Source organism: Aquila chrysaetos, chromosome 4 (assembly GCF_900496995.4).
Source record: "Aquila chrysaetos chrysaetos chromosome 4, bAquChr1.4, whole genome shotgun sequence".
NCBI classification, from domain to species: domain Eukaryota; kingdom Metazoa; phylum Chordata; class Aves; order Accipitriformes; family Accipitridae; genus Aquila; species Aquila chrysaetos.
This window is the reverse complement of record NC_044007.1, coordinates 35289006-35313545: the sequence shown is the minus strand read 5'-3', so window position 1 is coordinate 35313545 and position 24540 is coordinate 35289006. Positions and strand designations below refer to the sequence as shown.

At 40.8% G+C, this 24540-nt stretch overlaps 1 protein-coding gene across 5 annotated transcripts in view; it reads right to left on the bottom strand.

Annotated features, from left to right (window-relative positions):
• The window catches only part of STAU2 (staufen double-stranded RNA binding protein 2), a 176565-nt gene extending 160093 nt beyond the window's left edge, over positions 1-16472 (bottom strand). For all 5 annotated transcript variants that reach the window (XR_003922902.1, XM_030010781.2, XM_030010784.2 and 2 more), the window contains exon 1: positions 16352-16472. The gene's annotated coding sequence lies outside the window, so the exon portion shown is untranslated. The remainder of the gene's footprint in view (positions 1-16351) is intronic.
• Positions 16473-24540: the final 8068 nt, after the last annotated feature.

Below are 24540 nucleotides of genomic sequence, written 5' to 3'. Positions count from 1 at the left end.
TGCAGTCTTAATCACATAAATGTCTACCCACTTGAAGTCCACAAGTCACAGTGCTGCCATTTTTGTAAGTTGTATTCCAGAGCTTATGGTGCCTTCTGAAACTCTGCAATGTTTTTCCTCTCTCACTCTAACCTGCACAGCTGTATTAGAAATGCTATAGCAGGCATTTAAAGGGATGTAAATATACTATGATTGCATTTTATTTCACTTCTGCTTTTGAAAGCACTTTTTACATAGGCAGTTACACAGGTTTCATTAAACAGTTGGTATTAACTTTCTTGTTAAACTATGCATAAACTGTGAATTTTCCTCTGTTCTGGTTTCAGCTGGGATAGAGTTAATTTTCCTTCTACTAGCTGGTATAGTTTTGGATTCAGTATGAGAAGAATGTTGATAACACACTGATATTTTCAATTGTTGCTGAGTAGTGTTTAGACTAAGTCAAGGATTTTTCAGCTTCTCATGCCCAGCCAGCAAGAAGGCTGGAGGGGCACAAGAAGTTGGGAGGGGACACAGCCAGGGCAGCTGACCCAAACTGGCCAAAGGAATATTCCATACCATGTGACGTCATGCCCAGTATATAAACTGGGGGGAGTTGGCCTAGGGGGTTCACTGCTCAGGAACTGACTGGGCATCAGTTGGTGAGTGGTGAGCAATTGCACTGTGCATCACTTGTTTTGTATATTCCAATCCTTTTATTATTATTGTCATTTTAAACTGTTCTTATCTCAGTCCACAAGTTTTACTTTTTTTTTCCCCAATTCTCTCCCCCATCCCACTGGGTAAGGGGAAGTGAGTGAGCAGCTGCATGGTGTTTAGTTGCTAGCTGGGGTTAAATCACAACACCTCTCACACTGAAAATAACCAAAACAAAACAAACTTGCATTAAAACAACAAAACAAAACCGCCTCACATTTTAAAGTTAAAATATTACTGTCAAATATTCCGTTCATTTTTCTTGTAAATTAGGAAATACAACATTAATTTAGTTATATTCACAGATGCAGAATATTTTTAACAACTGTGAATACACTTGTGTCATGCTAAAAAGCACCACACAACATAAAAAATTACTTATATTTTTTCTGATAATTATAATTTCTTGTACTTTTCTGGAACACAAAGCATTTTATATCCTTAGATCTTATGACATAAGATATGAATTAAATGCTCAGATGAAATGATTCTTAGAACATGTCATACTAATTGAATAAATAAAGACAGATAAAGTAGGTAAGATAGCAGAGAAGGTGGAACACATGAACAATGAGTTTTCAAGTTAAACACGCTTTCACAACATGGAAAAATTGAAAAAGCAATACTTGACTTGAAACACAAGTTATTGTATGAAAAACCAACAGTTGAAGAAACTAATGACCTGAACAGCTGAAATGGAAGACTGGACTTCCATCTGTGCCAAAAGTGAAAATGCATATATGCAGTAGGGTGTTGCTACACTTTCACACTGCTGTGTCATACAACCCAAAGTACCAAATCTAATCTGTGTACAAGTACGTAACACATGGCAAGTACTACGTATTTGTCAAGTGCTTCAGAAAGGTAACAACCGAGGTCCAGCAACTGCTGAGTAAGAAAAATTACTTGATATATCTTGTCTCTCATATACCCAATACTTCTGCTTATACATTCTAATTGATGCCTACTTTTCACAACAGTATCACATTAATGATCCCAGGTCCTTTCCTGCAGAACTGCTACCCGGTAAGTTCTAGCCTGTGCTCTGTGAATCTCACTGTTCTGCAGCTAATGAGACTTTGTTCTTGTCTTCCTTGAATTCCCTTTAAAAAAAAAGCAGCAAAAAGAAAATCGTTTCAATTTTTCAAGATCACATTGAATTCTAATTCTAGTTCTAAAATGTTTGCAGTCTCCTCTAAGCCTGCTTTATAGCATCTACAAATTTAATAAGTGTACTGTTTCATCCATATCATTAATGGAAATATTGAAAGGTACAGGAACAGCATTACAATAGACTGGGGGCAGTTTCTAAGCAGGCAGCATCTCAAGGTTTTTTTCCAGACCAACCCCTGCTTTGATTAGCAGCTTGTTAATGTGATTCTTCTGTAAAAGTCTCGAGTCACAGAACCCTAATAGAGTTAACAGCTTACTAACTAAGGAGGGTTTGGTTTTAGTTTTAGCCTTAAAATTCCATTAAACTCTCCATTCTCCTTCTATTCTCCTGATACTACTTCACTCAGTTACACAAAAGCATACAAAACTGCCAAAAGGTAAAATATATTTCCTGTGTGCTGTTTCTCACATTTATGGGAAATATTTATACATATATGTACTTAATATAAAAAGTACTAGAGAAGTCCTAAGCTTTATGTAATTACTTTTTACTGTGTTATATCTAGGAGCTTATCTGGAGAAGACAGAAAACACATAGCTCTGCATTACCTTCAGAGCAGCTATTAATTCAATCTTTTCTGTTCTATAAAATCAAATAACAAGATAGCCACACAGTAGCAGTTTAGCAAGAGCATGACTTAAAGTAACAGTCAGCAGATGGTTATCTAGAATTACTAACAAAACTTATCTTATTTCTACATTTTAAATAGGCAAAATTGACAAACAACACATGAAATGGCACACGGTCTCTCTCTCTATATATCCTATATTACTGCTGGTCCCCACGGTCATCCCCATTTGCCCCTCTATCAATTTGTTGCTTTTTGCCTTAGTAGGGGTGGTTTGCCAACAGCCAAACTGATCTAATGGCTTGCAGTCATAGCAGGGGACAATCCTGTGTCCTCTCTCCCCTGCAGCAAAAAGCTAATACTTTTCTGTCCATTTACCTCATGGAACCAGTTCACATGCAGGTGAGGAGGAAGATCAGAGGAGTGCCTGTGTCTGTAAAGGGAGGGCCATAAACTCCTGACCTGGAGTGGGTGCAAGGAATTAGCCCTTTCAGCTCCCGCTAATCAGCTTAGCTTTGCTGTCAAACCATACACCGAAGTTCAGCTCCTTCACACTGTTCCACACAAAACCTGCGATCTCATCCCCGACGATTTCATCTTCAGAAACCTGTGCCCTATTTTTTGTTGTTGTTGTTGTTGGTTTTGCAGTGTCTTACACTAGAGAATCTTAATTTCAGTGGAAATCTGGACATAGCTACCAGCTAATTAACAACTAGAGTAATACATGACAGCAAGTGAAGTTAGGCCTTAAAAGCATTTTACTTTCCTGAAGTACGGGGGAAGGAGGGGAATCACTAACTCTTATTTTGGTTATTTTGATAAAATAATTTACAACCAAACACAAAACACACACAAAAAGGAAGGTGAATTGACACCGAATATTAGGGACTAATACTCAAACGCAAGGAGCTGCAAGGCTTACAAAAAAGTTCCTCTACTTGCTCAGTGCTAAACCCAGGCCCTGAGGACTGACCAAACACTACAGTTCCTTACAGGCGGCTCCCTCCGCTCTTGGACTGGAGCAGCAGAGCGTTGCAGATAAACCCCAGGAAGGCAAAGCAGGGCCAGGCGGCTGCAGTGAACGCCCAGTCAGAACATTAAATCCCATCACACTTTCAGGAAACACAGAAGTTGTTTTTGCAAGGATATTATCACCCACGGAGTAATATCCTTTGCAAACTCCTATATCCAATCAGTAAGAAGCTTTCTGAGGAGAAGCAGGAAGGTATTTTTGAAAAGAAAAAAAAAAAAAAAAAAATCAAGAAGGAAATTGGACAGATTAAAAATCTGCACTCATAATACTTTTCGGCCACTTCTTCAAACAGCAGTCAGCTCAACTTCCCTTTTGAATTACTACACAGGACAAGCACATTAAAACAAAAAAAAAGGAATTAGAAGACTGAGCTAGAAACTGCTTCATCTCACAGACTTCTTTCATCATGAAACTGTATTGGTTCCCTAATTTCCAATACTATGTTGATCCAAGATGCTACATGAAGCATATGAGTTTCTAAATCAATGACCACATTACTGTTACTTGGGAATACCTATTATTTACATCTGTCACCAATTCAATCCTTCTCTAACAACTCTACAATAGCTTTGTGTAATTTTGAAAAGAACGGAATATTTCCAAACAAAACCAAACCAGACAAATAAGGTAACTAATTATGGAATCAAAGACAGAAACCTAAGATTTTCTCAATCAACAAAATGGCCAAAGGTGGGGATTTTTGTTGCCATTTAATTATGATGTGTTAGCAAGGGGGCTAGAACAGAAAAGGCTTACCCTGCAATCAAGATAAGGTTCATACAACTTGAAATACATAGGATATGTCACAGAGCAAATACAACCTGATCTAGTGGAAGGTAATCTTGCCCATGGTAGGGGTGTTGGAACTCGATGATCTTTAAGGTCCCTTCCAACCCAAACCATTCTATGATTCTAATAAGCAAACATTTTGGATGGAGTAAATTGCTTAAGCCACTACAGCAAGAGACAAGTAACTAATATGAAAAAGTGTGATCTACAAGGCCATCTATATGCACAGTGTATCTCACACCAGAACAGCTACCCATGCCATATGGCACTGCTGTAGAGTGAGATATGAGGATTCAGGCAAGGATTAAAGACATCTATAATTTAGGTCTCCAAATACAAGCAAGGTGTCTAAACTCCCACTGGAGTCAAAGGAAATACAGTATGGAACTCAGTAGTCCACCCATGGTTTACCAGTGCCATTTGAGATGTTCTAAGATATCACATCTGGATACCTGCATATTCCATCAGCTGCTGCTTCAATGAGCAGAAGTCCTCTCTCAGAAGACCCATGCCACATCTGACTGCATGTGGCAGATGGTTCAGATAAACTCTGGCATGAAAAGGCAATGAAATGGCAATAATGTATGTGTTGAAACAAATGTGTTACAACGCTATTCAATACAGCCAGCAGACCCAGGGAGTTATTGAGGTGATCAACAAGTAGGCTTCTAATTTAGGGTTAGCTAAACCACGCAGCTGAGTGGCAGCTGAAGACTAGACAGGATAACTTAGTGTCTCGAACTGCACTAGATGCCAAAACACAGGCAACTGAAGCCTACCCAAAGTCTACTGACAAACCTGTCTTTGACAAATAAGCCATCATGGTTCTTATTAAAACTAACAGACACAATTACAGAAGTAAATAAAGTCCCTTGCAGAGAGGTTCCCCACCTAATATATTTGCCTAAGACGGATCTTTTTATAAGGAATGATGGAAAACGCAGGGGTTAGGGCACTGACTGTAATTGTGCACATTTGCATGTGCAAGAGCCTAAAAACTTGTAACAAGAGAAACTTAACAGAAAGCGGAGCATATTGACAGGCAGGAATGCAACTCTTCCCTTGCTTCCCTGGCAACAGCAAGGCTGACATGAAAAAGCTGAGAAAGGAGCAACTGGGGGCACGGTATATCTTACTGTGTACAGCAAAACTGAACAACCCCAGCCTGTACACATGGCTAATTTTCTCTTCTAACAGAGAAATTATAGTCAGGTCCTGTGTATACTGGACAGCCACTTGAAGTCTCAAGTGGAAACTTCACAGGCAGACATGAAAAAGAGCTAAGTAGAGAAACTTTATTAATATTCATCTTGAACCATGATAGAAAAAAGGACTGCTATTCTCACAGAACAACCTCACCAATACCAAAGATCACTGAAGCAAAGACTGAAACAAAACAAAAAACCCAAACATCTGGAAATCCCTTAGAGAAGACAGTCTGCAACCAGAGCAAACATTTTATGGGGACAGCTGCTTGGCACCAGGACAGTTCAGGAAGCTTAATTACAAAACTCCCATTTGAAATGATAAGGGAGATCAATCAGAGTATCAACTCAAAGATTTCAATGCCAGAAGAAAACTGAAAGATAAGGAAAGCCAATCTGTTGCATCAGAAGCTGAGCCAGTTGGGTATCTCAATGCTTTTCAAGCTGTTCATAAACCAAAGCCCAAGGGGGAAAAATTAGGCTGGTTTATATAAATGTTTATAAGATAAACCCATCAGAAAGTTTGTCTCAATTTATTGTTGCTGTCCAGAAAACAGAGAAGATGGTAAAAAAGCCATGGGAATCTCCAACAGCCAGTAAGAGCTAACCCAGTTCTCATGCTGCCACAAATTTTATGCCTAGAAAAGACTTTGACCCATCAAGCCAGAACATTGGTTCAGACACAGCCATCAGTTTGACCCAGCCAGGATACCCTGAATTATTACAGAGAAGAAAATGTGAAACTCCTCCATGAAACAGCAAGGTGATCATGAGAGCCACCTTTGTGGAAGGCCTTCCACATCCAAAACCCATCATGGTTTGAGGTATATCTAAAAAACTAGCTTATAGATGCCTATACAGTCTTACAGATCAGAGGCAGGACATCACACACACTCCCCAACACTAGAGGGTAATGCCCTTCTTTCTATTTGCCTACTGCAACTGGGAGCAACCACTAATCCAAAGGACAAAAGCTGGCTGTCCAGTATTGTAACTCTTTAGATCTCTTCCTTACTGTGACTGTAAACTACCTATGACTTCTTGAAAACTGAAAACATGTATCTCCCCAGACACTCTGTGATACAGTCATACCTGTAACGTTTTTGAAAAGATTACCTCACCTGGTCCTACAGTCCTTGGAGAAGGGTGAGTAGGACAATCAAGAGAAACTCTAGGCAACACCGACACAAAGTAAGCTGAATTTCCAGGGCTACCTCAAAATTTGCCCACACAAAACATATCAGAAAAGTTCAAGGAGACAACTAATTAATTTAGTGACTCCAGAAACTGTGAGCACAAAAGTTGAGATTAGAAAAATGTGGAACACATTATTGGAATTTTTTTTTTTTTTTTTTTTTTTACTTTCTGGGATAAGTCATTCAAGTGCAACCATTTAAATATTCCACTGAGACTCAAAGTGTTATACTGAAATGGTTATTGGTTGCCATTGTATACAGTGGTCATCATACGTCTTACTGCAGATGATGGGCAGGTAAACCACATTCGCCTTAGGTTAAACAAAAATGAGTTACTAAGCTTTTTCGTGACGAAAAATAGCTGAAAAGAAGGGAAGCTTAAGTCACTAGTTTAACAATCAATCATCAGCTTAAAAGTGCAGAAGGGGATTAAGTAAGTAAATGAAAAATCATGACTCAGACTTGACATGCTGCTGCTACAGACTCCTTTGCATCAAAGCTGTAACTGGTTCCTTATTTGTGATCTTGAAGTCTAATCAGAACTCTTTCCAAGAGTCCAGCTTCTTATTTAATTAGTGTTTTTAAATTTCACTCATATATTCCTAAAAGCTGTATTTTTTTTCAATTTGTGCTAGCAACTAGTAGTTATATTACTAAGATTTCACGTAAGTCTTGACTGATTTTAAATTACAAAATACTTAGAATAAGTAAAACAACCCCTCAACTGTTATTTTGTTCTGAAGCAGGCGAAAATTACTTCTTGACTAAAAGTTTTTTCCCTAACTAGAAATTGCATATTGTTAATGGAATTCAGAAAATCATCTCTGTTTTCCTTGACTGCCTGTGACAAACTACTACCCATATAATTTCAAGTAACAAAGCTTGGTGAAGTAGCAGAAACATGCCTTTTTCTTTGCAAAAAGTTACAGCTCCTGCTCCCAGCCCTCCTCACAGTATAATCACTCCCCTATCATGAACAGCTACAAGATCCCCAGAGAAGGTGGTTTCAGTGGACAAAGGTTTGTGTGCCTTTTTTTGTTCTCCACGAGTGTATTTAAACAAAAACAGTATTTCACAGCTAGAGTGATGAATGCCCTCCTTGAAATCTCATACAGCTTCCAAGAAGTTGCAGCTCCCAGACACAGCTGGGGTCAAATTGCCATCTCTGTTCATGAATTACTCCTGGAGTTCCCCCTTCTCTCAACTCTCCCAAAGACACATTTTGTGATCCTTGGATTTAAGATAATTTTGACATACAGCTCATGAGACTAGCTCCCTGCTCACTGGAGCACAGAACAGAACCTCTGCTCATAGGCATAGAGCACCTTGTCAGATCAGGAGTGCTGCAATGAGTTCAAAGAGCCTCCTCCCTGTTTTAAGTGCAGCTCTCCTCAGTCGATGAATAAAGGTAAAATAATTACTGAATACTGGATTGGGCGTACTAAGTCCTCTGACTGAAGAAAAGCACAAAATCTAAGTTTTCAACTGGAGAAAATTAACAGTTTAGAGATGCTATGTTTGGGGGCAAGGTCATGAACTGTTGCAAAATTGATGACACAAGCCCAGCTCTACAACAATGAAAACAAGAGTCCAAAAATTAAGGAAGTGGACAGATCATATGTAGCCAGTGGTGACCTGGGGCCACTAACATTGGACTCCAGCAAACAAGATGGGAAGAGACAGGCGCCTGGAAGAGTTGAAAAGAAAGCCAAAGGGAACAGAGCTAAGTGATCCAGCCACATGCAGCAAGCAGCTATCAATGCAGACTCCTCAAGCATCCTGAGAATGAAAAGAATCATCAACAACTCAGCAAAGTACACAAGGACAGTAATCATCTATTGATTCCTTGTAGCAAACCCATGCTTTGGACAGAAATTATGAAGTTGTGCGATGAAACATAGTCAAATAAATTATTTATCTTTGGAAGAAACTACAGATTATAGAAGATTTTGACAATCCAGGAAGAGGAAAAAATTCTAGTGGCATACTTACAGATCCTTTCAGAGTTCACAAAGGCAGAAAACACTGAAGAAAAACTGTTGGATATATGATCAGTGCTAAACATTAGCTAAACATTATAAACTTGCTGCACAATGAGCACACATTCTGCTGCAGCACGGATACTACACGCATCTGGCAGGATGGCAAGAGGTTAATTTCTGGAGTTGAATCGGAGAGGCTGATACTAAACTAACAACCAACAACAGAAAGGAAGAGTGCTGGTAAACAGAGATTTGGTTCAAACTGAGCACACTGTGAGAGCACAGAACCAGCATGACAAAACCAGACTTTTTCCTCCAACTCCTTATGTACTAGTGGTTTAGGAGTACCAAGTAGGCTATATCATAAGATAGAAATAAGAGATCTTTATCCATATAGTTGACAATTCAGAATAACTTGTTTCCCCAGACCAAAGGAAGTTATAAGCATAACTACTACCAGAAAAAATGTAAACAAACTGTGAATTAAAATTTGGAATCCTTTCAAGTATTTTTATACAGATAAATACAGAGTCAGAAATACACAGAGTTAGAAATAAAACAAAGGACAACTCTCGCTAAAAGTGCAACCTGATTCAGTGGTAGCATGAAATGATTAAAAATAAAAGGAAGCAGCGCCTAGAAATGAGTGAAAGTGAAAAAGAAATTTGCATATATGAGGAATGACAACACTGTTCGCAACAGCATAGGCTCATGACTAACTGGAGACAGAATGGATGGATGGATGATGCTCTGACCTGCCCTTTAAAGGACTGTCTTTCTCACCACTTACTGTACTTTCAGGACTCCATGGCCAGTAGCTTCAGCAGAGTAAAGTTAGCTTTTGTGACTCTAGAACCACCCTAAACCAGAGTGAAAGAACAAACTTGCTTTTGAACTTGCAGGGAGCTAATGCTTCTGTTCACTACTGAGCTAAGACTCCTGTTCCTTACCTTCAAAACCAAAAAAAAAAAAAAAAAAAGCATTTCAAAAGGGAAGAAGGACCCCATTTTCTAGGATCTCCAACAGAACACTTTGGCTACATATATATGCTTAATACAGTCTCACCTCCTGCAAAAAAGGATGTTCCTTGTTAACAAAGGAAAGGAATGCTCTTAGCCCAAAGACCATCCAACATCTAGGTTGCGATGACATGCGGCAGAAGTTTAGTAGAAGTACAGACCCCAGAGCTGTGGAGCAGAGGTCTGCAATCCAACACTATAGCAAAGACACCCACATTTGAAAAGCAGAGTAGGCCCTGGAACTAGAACTGCCTCAGCTAACCCTGCTCACCTGCAGTACTCTGTCCTGCCCTATCTTGAGGATATATTAGGTATATGAGCTTGATAGTAACTATGTCTTCCTTGCTCCTGTCAGCTATGAGGTGCCTGAGCAAAGGTAAACAGAACCAGGCAGTATTCGCAATGATAGCAAAAAAACCTGCTTCTTTTTTGGTGCTAGATGTCAAAATTCCTAGTGAGCACAGAGCTGGCTTAAAAGCCTTGAAAAGGTTCAAAGTACTACTGTGACCAAAAAAAAAAAATTCAAAGCCAGAATGGGTAAGTTGCTGCTTGCATCTCTTTTAAAATACTTGAAGTCTGGTATTAAAGCTATGGTATTAAAGACCCGTTTCACCAGCTGCAGCAGCAGCTTGCTCTCCTGCCTAGCTGTAATGAAGGTTAATGTTACAAAGTATCAAGAGGCTCTGACTGCAGTGAGATTTGAAGAGAACCAGAAAAAAAAGAGTCAAAGTTTTATTTATAGTTTAATGGTCACATGAAAAAGGGCCTCCAAAGCCACCTCCTCTGGTGAGTTGCCACTGACAGTAATTTGTGGAATGGCCAGTTTCAGAATAGCCTTGCAATATAACAGCTGAAGAAAAGTGCTTTATTAATTCTTCTCCTGGGACCTGGCAAATACCTATGGTTCCCTGCAAGTCCACATCCAAAATGTCCTCATGAATGACAACTCCATCAAGTCCATGGAAATGGGATCCAGTCCTGGCATCTTCAATGACTTTTCACTTGTTTAAGGCTTTAAGTGACAAAGACTGGCCAGTTGAAGGGTGAAGAAAAGATGATGCAGATCATTCTCCCTTCTGAAGAGGTCAAATCCCATATCTAACCCTGTCGATTCAGCTAAGAGAGAATGTTGAGAGAGGTCTCTGAGAAACCATGGTGAGCTTTACCTGCCTCCTGATCTGGGACAAGCTTCTCATCCCCTTTCATGAAGGACAGACAGCCTTAGTTGCCATGCAGATGACACCTATTTCATACAAGACCAGTAAGTGTGTTGCACTGAATTATAAGAGGGTCAGAAGGGTTTTCAAGAAAACCCCTCTGGAGTCATTAATTAAGATTCCCAGGCCTTAAACAGGTACGAAAGGAATGTCTCTTGGCTGTATACTCTTAAGCAAAACACCCACTGGCAATGTCCACCTGAGGCACATTGCCACCACAGATGGAACACAGTTCAAAGCAGGCAGGTTTAAGTACTCTCAGATACACAAGACAGTGTGTATCTACTTTTTTGGAACAAAAAGCAGAGAAAACATTTTCCACAGTCTGGAAAGGAAAAAGCCCTGCAACCTACTATCCAGGACTGAATAAGGACCAGAAGGGGGGGGGGATAAATAAAAAAAGAACACATGACTTTTTAACAAAAAATTTTAGATTATGTCTTATTCACATCTTGTCTAACAAGCCAAAGCTCCTACAGACTTTGTTATTTCATTTCTCTATTTGTATCAGCACAACTGGATATGCTACAAATTGACCCAACATTGCTCTGCACTTTCACCTTGGGAACAGTGTATCCTGATTTCTTCCCTTCAAAATGTATCAGTTGTAGGGATGTGTCCTCTGGGTGACACGGAAGAAGTTCTCTGTCACTTAACAGCCAGTTACTTAACCGCACAACTGCAGTTACTGACATCAATCTGCACGTTTACTATATTGAAATTTCCTTATATTTGTATAACACTACTTTTTGTAACGGGTTATTGTATGAGAAACTGGAAACTACAAATACATTAACAGATGTCAAAAATAAGAAATGAAAAATAGCAATAGCAATAAAAATTAGGTTCCTCGTCTCTTAAAGAACTCTTCTTGTTCCAACAGGTAACCATTTCTATTGCAAGAAAATTCCCCAGAAAAATCTGGTCTCCTATGCCCAAAAACATTTGCTTCAGCCTGGAGGCTTGCCTCTTCAAAGTTGGCAAGCAGCAAAACTGGAAGCGTGACCACTGCCAGTATGATCCTGTGGAAGTTTTCAGGAGGAGACTGTAAACATACCCTTCCAGCCTGTGATACTATGGTAAACATCTTAGCAAGCTGTCTTTTCTCAGAAACTAAGGATAGCACGTTAACCCATACATACCATAATACTTAGCCGCTGGCTATCACTGGGGTCCTCCCCAAACACCAGTGGAAGTCTGGGCTTAAATACTGATTTCTAATTAGTCTAAAAGGAGCTCCCCCCCCCCCCCATCATTTTAATGGTGACTAAATTAGAATATAATAGGGATACAGAAATATACTGGAGTCACAAAATTAAATAATTTAATATGCAGAAAGTGTTATTTACCAGGAAAAAAAATTTAAATATCACAGTTTGATTTTATTTGGTTAAGTATCAATAAATTTGTAACATACTAATGATGTACTATACAGAAGTGTACTTGACTAAAGTAAAAGAAAAGATGCGGTACGACACAGGTGAGCACACTGTGACCCTGGAGTACAGATTTCACTACTGGGAAACTTTCCAAATACTACCAGCTTAAAAAAACCAACCAACCAACCAAAAAAAAACCCAACACAAAACCAACCTACAAACCAGTTGCTGTTGAGATGAAGTATGAACAAACTTTAGCAGCTACAGAACACATGTGACTTTAGTATTACACTACCACAGATGGTTTTTCAAAATTCATTTTTAGATTAGGAGTTGTGACAAGCAATTTTTTTATTCTAAATAGTTTCCAGAACAACGCTTGACAAGACATCTCTCAGATTTTTACTGAACTCCTGATCTTTTAATGCAAACATACTTTGGGTAATGCTGATCATGACTGGTTGCTGACAATGAGCAGACCCCCTAAACACAGAGCCCTCGACTTTTAATATATATATATTAACGATGTTATACACAGGTTCCATTTCCTCTGTTCCCAGAGTTTGTCATGTGCTCCCACCAACTCTATTCCCCCCCTTGCACCATATATCCTCTCTCCCTGAGCAAAACTGCCAGCCCCATTCTCTGACCGGCCTTTGCAGGACCCCAGCCTTGTGCTTTAAATGCCCCTCCACCAAATGGAAACCCCTGTCTTATACTTCTGACTTGCTGGTTTCAGAGACCACGTATAGTGTACCCATCAGCAAAGAGCAAGCGGACGAAAGAGGGGTGGCAGGGTGAGAGACCTAGGCAGGGCCTCCGGCAGCTCAGACCCTTACATGGGTGCATCGCAAGTGTTAACACAGTGAAACCAGCAACAGGAACGGCCAAGAACTGTGAAGGCAGAGAGGGGTAGCAGGGATTCCTGGTTTCCCACGTGGATTTTGACATCACTACCCACAGCAGCTTTAAGAGAGCCATTCTCTGCCTTTGTTTCTCTTCCTCTTTTTGGAAGAGAGAGAAAATTTAAGAACTATTGTGAAAAACACAGGCTGTGCATGACCTGAAGATTAGAAATGCAAAATAATTGGTTCTGGCAAAAGATAGGCCTAACTCTTATCTTACAGATTTTGCTGTTGCTGATAGGAAATCAATGTAAGCAGGGGAAGGAAAAGTGAAGCTTTGGTGGCTTATTAACAGAAGTTATGTTGTTACAGTTATCCTGAAAAGATGCAGAGTTAGGTCCTTCCCCACCACATCAGTGCAACCCATGTGAGGAAGCAGACACCTGACTCTCCAATGGGAGAAAATCTGTGCATGCATACATGTATGTATGAAGTATACACCAAAAAAACTGGCACTAAAAACTGCACACTTTATAAGGCCTGCCCTCCAACGGTATAATATTGTAAGAAGATGTATTTTGGGCTGAAGGACTGGACATAATTGATGAGAATTTTTTCAGCCTTTTCGAAGACTGACAAATCAATAGCCACATATTTCGGGCAGGTCAAAACAAACTGTCTAGATAGAGCATGACAGGTGCAGCTTTCCTAATAGTTGGAGAAGCAGTCTTGGAATTAGAGGATCTGCTTCACTACGGCCTGTTGCCTAACCTTCCCAAGGTCATTTTTCATGACACTTTACAAATAAAACACATAGTATTTGATTCACTTACCACATTCACACCAATGTAAACCAGGGTTACGGTGGAGTTATGTTTATAAGACTGTGTAGGAAAATCAAGCCTGATATTTGCCCCCAAAGAAGGGGCTGATCAAGTTAAGTGCTTATTTAAACTCAGTCAAGCCATTAAAACACCTCTGATCAGGTTTTCCTGCAAGTAAAATTAGGAAGTTCCTTTACAATTTACTTTCATAATTCAGGATGTAAGTTTATTCAAATTTATTATTTTGACATAATTCTTGTCCCACAAGGTAGCTTAAACTGGCAACAAGATATATTAGGACTTTGGCCTCCAGACTACAGCCTGAACTGAACCAAAGCTGAATGACTTCTGCTAAAGCTGAGCAACATTGCTGAAAAGTCCTCTGCAAAGCAAAGAAAAGAAAATCTGAACTGTCCCTTCCCCTCAAAAACTGTGAACAAGCAGGCATTCTCAATCCTGTTCCTAGTTGTCAGCAACAGGAATCTTTGCAAACACAGGCATGAGCAGAAATCTCTCTCTCCAGGAGTTTTCTAGGGCAAAGTTAAGGTTCAGCGGCTGGAAATCAGTACTGGAAATCTTACACTGCTGCTGGCTTTCTAGAAAAAAGATTTCATTCAGAAATCTGTCAGCCTAGCACGGTTTATATAGGCAGCCAGGTCACAACAAAGCCTCTACAGAACCTCCCTGTATTTAGTAAATGGCTTAAATACATTAATATTACTACACTGGTGTACACTGCTAACCTGGAATTACCACACTGCTCAGGAAGACCTTACTCCTGCGCAGCTTGATGCCACTAGTAACGTAAGCGAGATACAGCAACGTATGCTTGCTTACAGAAGTGCAATGCAACTACACCCAGTGACACCGGAGCAAATAGTCTTACTTGTGCCTTGCAACGCCATAGTTATTCATGCACGTTCCTCAGTACTGTTCAAGACGGTATTTCAGGCAAAGAGAGAGGCTACAACAGCAACACTTCATCTACTCTTCTGTATAACACAAACTTTTTTTTTAGTACCATGGTACTTGCACGGGGAGCATTCCATGCAAGGCCCGAGAAGCTTACGTCTTGGTATCCACAGAAACAGCTTGCTGGCCGTAAGGCAATACCAGGCAGATGCACTGTGGGGAAATTTTTCGCTTGGGTATCACTGGCTTGGCGGGTGGGACCCCGAGCACTACAAGGTAAACAGCTTCGCTGTGGGATTCGCCCTCCCAGCGCACCCCAAGCAGCCCACGCTTTCCCAGGAGAGCATGGCTGTGACTTCCAGGCCTGGCTGCGATCGAGATGAACTTTCGCCCACTGGAGAGACCCGAACACCAGGAAAACGTTGCCCGCCGCCTGAGCTAGGCCGTTGAACAGCAGCGTCTCCCCGGGTCCCACCCCCACCTCCACAGCAGCCCCGCAGCCCTCGGGCCGGGCGAAGGCCGGCAAACCGCTCCACTGCCCGTCGCTTCGTGGAGGAGACGCCGACATCCATTTTGGGAGTGGGAGAGCCCGGTCCTGCTGGCAAAGTTTCGGGCCGTGTCCGAAGTTTTGGGGCAGCGCGCGATGCGCAAAGCGAGGGTGACGAACACGGCGCAGGAAAAAAAAAAAAAAAAAAAGAAAAAAAAAGAAAAAAAAAGAAAACCAATAGGGCTGCGAGGCCGGCGCCGCTGACCGGCCGACGAACGCCCGACGCCCCTCGCCCCGCCGGCGGCCAGCTGCCACCCGGCGCCCCCCGAGGCCGCGCACCTCAACCCGGCGCCGCCGGGCCCGCCAGGGCACGCCGGGCCGGAGCGGGCCAAAGGACGAGGGGCAAGTTCAGGTCGCACCCAACTACTTCCCGAGGTCTGAGGCGGGGCAGGCCCGGCGCGGTCCCCGCCGAGCCCGGCCCCACCGCACGGCCCGGCCCGGCCCCGCCGGCCGCGGCCCGGCCTTGGCGCAACGGCCGCGGCCGGACTCGGGCGGCGGTGGTAAGGCGGGGGGGAGCTGCGGCGGGGGCTCCTCCGCCGCCCCCGGAGACGCCGGCGCTGGGGCGGCCCACCTGTGCCCCCACCCGCCTCCTCCGCGGGTGGCTGGGGGCGGGCGGGGGCCCCGGGCCGGATGGTGGGGTCGGTGCTTCCTCCCCCGCCGGAGGGGAGCGGAGCGGAGCGGAGCGAAGCGGGCCGGCAGCGCCGTGGCGCAGAAGCGCCTGCCCGGCCCCGGGGAGGCGGGGGGCGCCGAGGGGCCGGCGGAACCCTCGCCCCGGCGGGAGGAGGGGGGAAGAGACGGGACGGGGACTCGGACATCGCGGCTGAAGCAGCTCCCTCCCCTCCGGCCTGGCCCGGCGCGGATCCCCCCCCCCCCGCCGCCGCCACCACCCCGTCCCGTCCCGTCCCACGGCCTCCCCGCCCGGCGGCGGGGGGGTGCGCGGGGCCGCCCCCCGCGGGCCCGGTTACCTGTTTCCCGGGGACACTTTGGAGGCGCCTCCAACATCGGCAAACACTAAAGAGAACTGACCCCGCCGCCGCGGCGGCCGCCGCCGGCCCCAACCACTCCGCCCCCCCCCCCCTCCCTCCCCTCCCCTTCCCTTCGCCCTCCCGCCGCCGCCGCCGCCCCGCCTCAGCGCCGCCCGCCACCCCCCCCACTCTCCCTCCCACCGCCGGCCTCCTCCGCCCACGGAGTATTCCCGGCGCCGAGCCCGGGCCTCGCTTCCCCCCCCCCCCCCCCCCGCACGAATGGCCCCGTCCGCCTCCCTTTCCAGGCCCGGCGAGGCGGCGCGCAGCGCCCCTAGGGGCGACGCGGGGCTCCGCTCCCCCTCAGCCCCGGCGGGGCCCGCCGTTCCTCTTCCCCCGCGGGGCCGGGGTCGCGGCTCCCCCACCCGGCCCCGCGCCCCTAGCCAAAAAAAAAAAAAAAACCCACCGTTTTCTCCCGTGCGAAATGATGGTCAAAGCACGGTTTTTTTACCAGGTTGGGGAAGGGGGACGATAAGCGATGGAGTCGCCGGGCACTGCCCATCGTAAAAAAATTACCTCGTTGCTTGCCATGTTTCAGGTTTGGGTTTTTTTGGCTGGGTTTTTTGTTTGGGTTTTTTTTTTTGGTTTGGTTTTTTTTTTTTTTTTTTTTTTTCAGAGCTGGACAGAAAAAACAAAAAAATAAAGAAAAAATAAATTAAAAAAAAAAGCAAAGCACGGAGCAGTGGGATTTAGTGATGCACAAAGTTGAGATGAAAGGCCAAATAGTTTGTTGCAGTCTTCCTTTAAATTAGACATTTATAGAAGAATAAAAAGAGGGGTGGGGGGAATCAAAGAAATTAATTTCTGACCCTCGTTAGCACGAAAAAGATAACATTCAAATTCTTCATCTCAAAGTAATCCAAAGTTTATTGTTCATTAAAAAAAAAAGCAGGCTTCCGAGTTTAATCCACAGTCCACCTAGGTTAGTTTGTAAAAATCTGCTTTCTTGATTGGCTCAAGTAATTATTTGCCAGGACAAACCAGGAATTTTTAAATCCACAACAAAGCCAGGTAGAAGCATCAGAACTGGAAGCAATCAATTTCCTACCTGATTTGCAAGACTGCAGTAACACAACTCTTCAGGCTTAGAAACACCACCAGATTGATTCTGGCGGGGGGGGGGGGGGGGGGGGGGGGGGGGGGGGATATGCCTATATCTCTTTACTAGGCAATTAGATTTTAATGACAGCTATGAGTTAGAGCAATAGATATAGCAAATGTAATTTAAAAAACAACAGATATTTAAGTCAGGATCAGAATGAATCCAGAGTTCATATTTCCTCCAGTGTCTGTTATTCCATGAGATTTTTTGTTTGTTTGTTTTAAATCATGACTTGAAACCAGTGGTGGATCAGTATGAAAACTGAGTAAAAAAGAAAAAGATGTAGCCTGACAGGATTCCCAAGCACTCATGGTATAGACACACTCTAATAGCACACAGCCCAGATGAATTTTGGTAGTAAGCTTGTATGTTGTAGACAATAATTTACACACCAAATACTTGTGATGACACTTAGTGGCAGGGCTGTATTATGAGTATCTAAGTGATAGCAAGGTTTTATTCATACTAACACAACACTAATATGACATTTACAACTTGTTTAAACACACCTTGGGAACTCAGCATTTGCTAAGATAGTTTTATACATACCCTGTATGCAGCCATGGTAGCTTGTCATCCTCCCCTTCTCATTCCTCTGTTGTTTAGTTTTCTGAGATTCCTTACCCCTTTTTTCACTTCATTCAAGAACTGAGCTCAGAAGTACACAGTATAATACAATATCTTATGTATTCTTCTGATATAATTTAGCAATGGAAAATAATGCAAGTACTTTTCATAAGGCTACTACAAGTTTTTGCATACGTGAAGTTCACTCAGATGCTGAATCATGATGTCATCTATAAAAGTGAGTTGTTTTTTTTTTAGTTTGTTGTTTTGGTTCTATTTACATCAAATTTTACTTTTTACTTTACTTACTGTTAGTAGTTTGAAGAACAACCCTATAGTATAGCATATACTTAGTATCGGTGTACCCAGCAGAAAAAGGCATTCAATGAATGTCAGTATCAGGTTACAAGGGCAGTTTTCTGAACTTTCTGCAATAGATAGATATAATCCCAACCAGCCTCTAAAATCTCCAGTCTGTGCTATTATTTCAATACCTAACATTTTCATAATATTGCTATTACTATACAGCTAAAAGCTTGATTTAAAAACATATCTTGAAATACATGTATCAACTCAGAAGAGTCTGATATCTTAATATACATTCTGTACTGCAAATGGCATATAGCTGAAAGAAAACTGAATACAAAAAAAGCAAGTTTTATCCAAAAACTTACCATATACATATATATTTTAAACACAATGATGACTTCTGGATCTAATTTTGTCCAGGCATAAAACAAAGGATCAAATATTTTATTATCATTTTAAGTCCATGATAGTGTTTTGCTTTTTAATAGGTTTCCTATATGGCTGGAGCTTTACATACATGAACAAGTAAGTTGCATTACTAGCAACTCTTTAGATTTACTGTATCTTCAGGGTTTTTTTTTTCTCCCACTGTTGAGATATGGGATAAAGGCTAGTCAGTACCTCCAATAAGAGCAGCTTAATAGAACCTAAAAACTTCTTGATTTTTGAAAATAAGAGACACAGAGTTTGTATATACTCATCCACTCTACTCCATTAGTACACAATGGGAGTGTCATGACTTGCCCAACAATCTAGTTTCAGTAGGTAAGTTGTTAATAGGAGTGATTAATTCAGTATGCAGTTTGAAAACAAGAGGAAGAAAAAAAAAAGCCACACTAATGCCTAAATGCCTGCACAAACACCTAACTGGGGAAAAGGACAGAGAGTAATTCCATTTGGTCTGTATACATGAATGCAGGACACTTGAAGACACTTGGCCTTGTCATTTTTAACCTCAGATTCAGGAAAAACAAACAAATTTTCAAGCACTTTCAAGCTGACTTGCAAAAATCAAAATACTTTAATTTTTACTGATAAATTTTATTATTAGAATTGTAATTTTTTTCTAAAACGTCATCAAGAAATGAGTTTCCACCCCTCAATACACACTGGTACAATAGAAAACAAACAAACAAACAAAAATCTCCAAAGAAATGCACAGGGATGTATTTAACAAGGAGATTGACAACCACAGAAGCTGAAGCCTGCTTTTAAATCAATACACTAGAAACAGAAAGAATGGTTGGAAAAGACCTCTGAAGGTCATCGTCTTCACCACCCTCCCCACCCCCTCAAAGTAGTACCAACTTTAATGCTAAATCTGACTTTGGAATTAGCAGGTTGCTCAGTTTACTTTTGAAAGTCTCCCAACAATGGAGATTTTACAACCTCTTCCAGCAATCCGTTCCAGGGTTTGGTAAAGTTTCTTTTTAGCTGTACTTTTAAAATGTATATTAAAGAACTTAGATGATATTTGGATACTAAAGTTGAAAGAGTAATTAAACTAATACAGAGTGCTCATAATATACCAATAGGAAGTGGATAATGCATTATTTATATTAGTCATAGTCATTCAACTGAATGAAAGCCTCTAATAGCTTAATACAAGAAGAATGGGTCACTTAATTTTTTTAGTAATATTTTTCCAATAACTAAAAACTATTACAAAAGCAAAAGCCAGGACTTTGGGATTATACTTGATTAAAACCCAGTATTATTAATAGACCTGTCTAATCAGTCTGCTGCTCTCTACAATTACAGGTGCAGAACTGTGACTATGAAAGTAGGTTGTTGACTACAATGCATGTCATACAAGTGACTAAAACAATTTATCACCTTCTGTAGTACATAGAATGAGAGACATGAACAAACCAAGATACAACAAACTTATGAGTAAATACTATACAGAGTTTTCTCAGGTAATGGAAACCATTTATTTTTTATGCTCCAGTGAAGACTCACAAGCACCAAACTTTAACAACTCACATAACACATCATCTTTCACGATTTACGTCCAAAATGTGAGTTCCCTAAATCAGATGAATCACACAATCACTTCAAGAATCTAAATGAACTAGAACTTGCACTTGTCAATGTATATACAACTTTTTCCACCACTTCAAATTACTGTTAGTATAAGGACATTGTGCAACCTTAGGCCCTCATCTCCTTTAGCAAGTATTATTTTTTCAGAACACACCAAAGTGAATCCAACCAAAACGATGTGCTGATTTTTCAACTACCAGCTTACATCTAGGTCTCTTATCATCAAGGTATCAAAGCCATTTCTTCATTTGTTGGCCCACTGACCCAAATTCAGATCACTTCGCAGGTAGAATTGCATTTCCCTGTAATTATTTGCTCCCATTGCTCTCATACATCAGTGCTGGAAATAGTAAAGCCTTGTCTAAATAAAAGCTTTACCCTTTTAAATAAAGGTAGTGAAGTTTAAAAATTATACTAGTAAATTATTTTATAGTAAGTATTAGCAGTTGTATTACACATTCAGAGAACTCCACATTATTCATTATCCTAGTTCATGTATCCAAAACTGCACAAAAGCTAGCCCTAAGTCTCTAGTTTTAATTTGCACATTTAATTTGTTTTGGGTTATAATGACATGACTGGGTTTGTGTCAGCTATTTCCATCATTTTCCATTTATTTTCAACACAAGACCTGCAAGACCTTTCTATACAGTCATCCCACCTTCTCACAACTACAGAAAATGTGATTATGCATATTTATGCCTATCTAATTAGTATGCATAGCAACTGTATAAACTTGTGTGTGCGCGTATATACACAGTTAGTTAATACACGCAAATTCATCATCTATGTTGAATGCAAGAAACTTCTTGTATTTCCTGTGTTTTCCAGATACAGAAAAAACTAGGTTTGGATTATACCTGTAAAACATAGATCATAGAATTTTAGACAAAACCCCAGATAATTCAGGTAAATCAGCACTTCAAATCTCATGACCACAGGCGATGAAGACAAATATAACTACAGTTTGATGAATTAGCAAGAATAATACCAGAACTACCAACCTGAAGATCATGGCATACCGGTTTTCCATTACAAAGCACACAGACATTTAGGAATGGCCCACTTCTGCATTACTGGGCTTTGCTACTTCATGAGAATACATTGGCTTTGCTCAGGAGAGAAGTATGGGAAAGCCAAGTGTAATTACAGGCCAAAGCAGCAATAGATTCTATAAGATTAAATTCCTGTTCACAAGCCTGTTGGGTTTTTTTGTTTGTTTTGTTTGGGTTTTGCTTTACTGATAGCATTCTGACTACATAAAAAGGCCTTCAAACAAGTCCAGACAAGATGCTATTTTCATTGACAGTGTTGTACAACAGCATCACACCCATCCTGAAGTGCTTTGGATTCTGGTTAGTGCCTCTCACTGCAGGCACAGATTACAGCAGCATACTTCAAACACAACCAAAGCTACACCAGTAACAGCACCGGTCTGTGTGTACATCAGTGTCAGTATTAGGTACATTTATTGCCACAGTCATGCTGGCAAGAGATTTTACCTCATCATACCTATTGACAACTTCACAAATAGCAGACTGTAACAGACTAGGTCACAGAGAAGGCAGGGATCAGGCCTTTTAAATCTTGAAGTAAGTTAAGACCAGTGTTGGACATGAAAATTAAATGTTTCGCTCATCGCCAAACACGTTCTTGTACTGGCATTAAATCTACCTGATACAGTTAAGTAGATGTAAAAGGACACAACTAGTCGGGAGAGAATTAAATCAGTAGAACGGTGCTTCCCATTCTGCATAGTTCGTTTGCTTTTCCACCCTGCTACATAAGTTACACTGCTACAAAACATGTTGTGTACTCCACTAACAATCTTATATTCCCTAACACACCAGGGTAGTTAAGGCAAACAAAGCCTAACCCTCCTAAAATACTCCTTTTGTTGCAGGACAGTGGAAAAACTCTGCAACAAGTTGAAAAGGACTTAAATTTCTACCACTTTGTAGAAGTAAAAAAATGACTTAAGGCAATTGGGCAAGATTATAAAGTTATACAGTAAATTAAACCTATATTAAATCAGTAAGTTTTTAAATGATTATTCTCTTGGAACAAGAACTTAGACATACATGAAGTCAAACAGCAAGCAGAAAAGAGAAAAAAAATTCTCTGAACACAGCATTATGCAGACTCTTCATACAGAAAAAGGGTGTGTGTCATTGTCCGTCATCCCCCCCCCCCCCCCCCAAAAAGCAGCTTCAGAAGTTACTAGTATTGTAAACATGAATCAGTAAACAACATAAGGGGCTTATCATAGTCAATAGGAACAACACTAAAGCCTACACATGCTCATAAGTATAGAATCTCATGAATGGAAACACTAAAAGCAAGGACAACCGGCATTGTCACTCAAATGGTGTTCATTTTTAGAGAATTACCAATGCCTCCAATTTGCTGTTCATACTATCTCCTGCCAGCATACACTAGCTTCAGTCCCAGCTTGCCCAATTTTTAAGTGCATGCTACTTCTAGGGATGGCAGCAACATATAGCTTCAAAAATGTGAAGTGTTACTGAGTAAATATTAGGTATTACATCAGTTAAAATACAGAATCTATGCATTTTACACCTACATCAAATGCAATTTAACTACTCAGTTTCACCTACAAAGTAGCCATTTCTGAGTTAACTGTGCAAGAGGTCTGCTGTATATTATGCATGTTATAGCAACTAGCACTGTAACTTTTTCACAAGACAACAGTGAATTAAGTGTAACATAGTACTAATAGTAATACCTAATAGTACTAATTAATTAATAGTATATTAATAGTATATATGAATAGCGTATTCTGAAAGAGACACAGATCATATTTATGTTAGATGAAGTCGGTTAAAACTGTTTGACTTCAGAACATTTCACAATCCTGTCAAAATTAAGTCCCCAAGCCTTAGTAAAGTTTTTTTGGGGACTGCAAATAAAATTATGAATTACTGGCAGTAACAAAGCACAAATAGTCATGTATGGACTAAATTCTATTGCTATATGAGGGTGTAATAGAATTGACAGTAAATTTTGCAGCAGTTCAAACTTTTTTTTTTTTTAAATGGTCAGTGCATCATTCTCCTATTAATAAAAAAACCCACAACCTTATCCTGCATTGTCACCAAATCATCATTTTGCAATTATGTGCTAACTATGCCAGGGCAATGGGAGTTTGGGGGTTACAGGAGGTCTAGGATATTTTGAGAAGTGACACAAATGCACTAACTGGATGTTTCTACTAAAATGTTGCTGTATTCCCACCCATCCAATAATTTACCAAAAGTATTAGTTTTGTGATGATTAACATAGCTGAATTTGACCATTTAAGCAAGAGTAAACCTCCACATAATTTGAGAAGTTCAGTGTTAATTTAATGAGAGTAATACTAATCTACTAACTGAACAGCAATTAAAAATGCTTAAAAAGGGAACATCTATGACAGGTACGTATATTTTTCAATTTCTCTGAAAGTTTAAACATGCACAGTGCCCACATGCCTTCACAGAAGTTAGCAAAACATCCCCATGTCTGAAAGTGTTTTGATCTTCAAAGCCATATTAAGACAAAATGTAAGCAATCTACAAGGCAGTGTCTTTACAGACAGATGAAAACTATCCCAAGATTTTCAAATTAGTTTCCTCACTACACCTACAGTTCCCTATGGAACTCAGTATATTATTGTTTTACATATATATATATATATATATGTATATACACACATTTGATAAAAGGAAAAAAAAATAAACAGAAAAAAACATCTTAGATAATAAAATCCAAATTTGGAGGGAGGCAGCCTGTAAGCTTCTACTTCAAGACACAAGCTAGAAATTCTCACTTCCTTTTCTCCAGATTGTTTTTAATGCATTATCTTTAAAGAAAAAAAAGAATGAAAAATGTAAAAGTTGGTGGAAACCTGCACTTTTAAATTAAAAGCTACAAATAATAAGGTCCTTGACAGTGTATCAAGGAAGGTAAAATACAACGTACATATCAAGATGGATATACATTACAATCAAACCAGATTAATGTATGGCCTAAGCAAGATTTATTAACCATCTTTAGTATGGACCTACACATAAAACTACTGTGGGGACCAATATCAAGAAACAAAGCT